The following is a 685-nucleotide window of genomic DNA, read 5'->3' on the forward strand; positions in this document are numbered from 1 at the left end:
ATATATATATATATATATATATATTCATAATCATACCCCACTCGCCCACTCACTCAACACAGACCCTAAAGTGAAAATGGTAATTCCAGCAAAAATAATAAACAACCGCTGTCATTATTAAAAAACACTTTCTATTTAATCTCTGATGTTACACAGGTCACATGACTGGTCAGCTACATCCACTAATCCCACCAGTCACCTCCACCCAAACACTCAATTGATTGTGTTTGATTCTCAATACTGTTCAATGGTATTTCCTTGGCTACGGACACAAAACAACAGAATGGATTTAACCAGATAGTTACCTGTTGGTACTGTGTGGGTGTACGTGCGTGAGAGAGAGAGAGAGAGTGAATATATATATGTATATATATTATGCATGTAGACATATATATATATGTCAATATATATAGACATATATATCTATATATAAACATAGATACATATACATACATGCATATATATGTGTGTGTGTATAAATATATATACATGTCAATTATATATACAGTTGTAAAGAGTGATAATTTGAACTCATTTAATATGTACGTCTCAGGTATGCATGATCTGTAATAGGCAACACATCAATTACATAAGAGCTTATTAACATCACACATAACACACACACACACACGTGTGTATATATATATATATATATATATATATATATATATATATATATATATAT

The sequence above is a fragment of the Octopus bimaculoides genome, chromosome 20, assembly GCF_001194135.2.
Source record: "Octopus bimaculoides isolate UCB-OBI-ISO-001 chromosome 20, ASM119413v2, whole genome shotgun sequence".
Classification (NCBI taxonomy): Eukaryota; Metazoa; Mollusca; class Cephalopoda; order Octopoda; family Octopodidae; genus Octopus; species Octopus bimaculoides.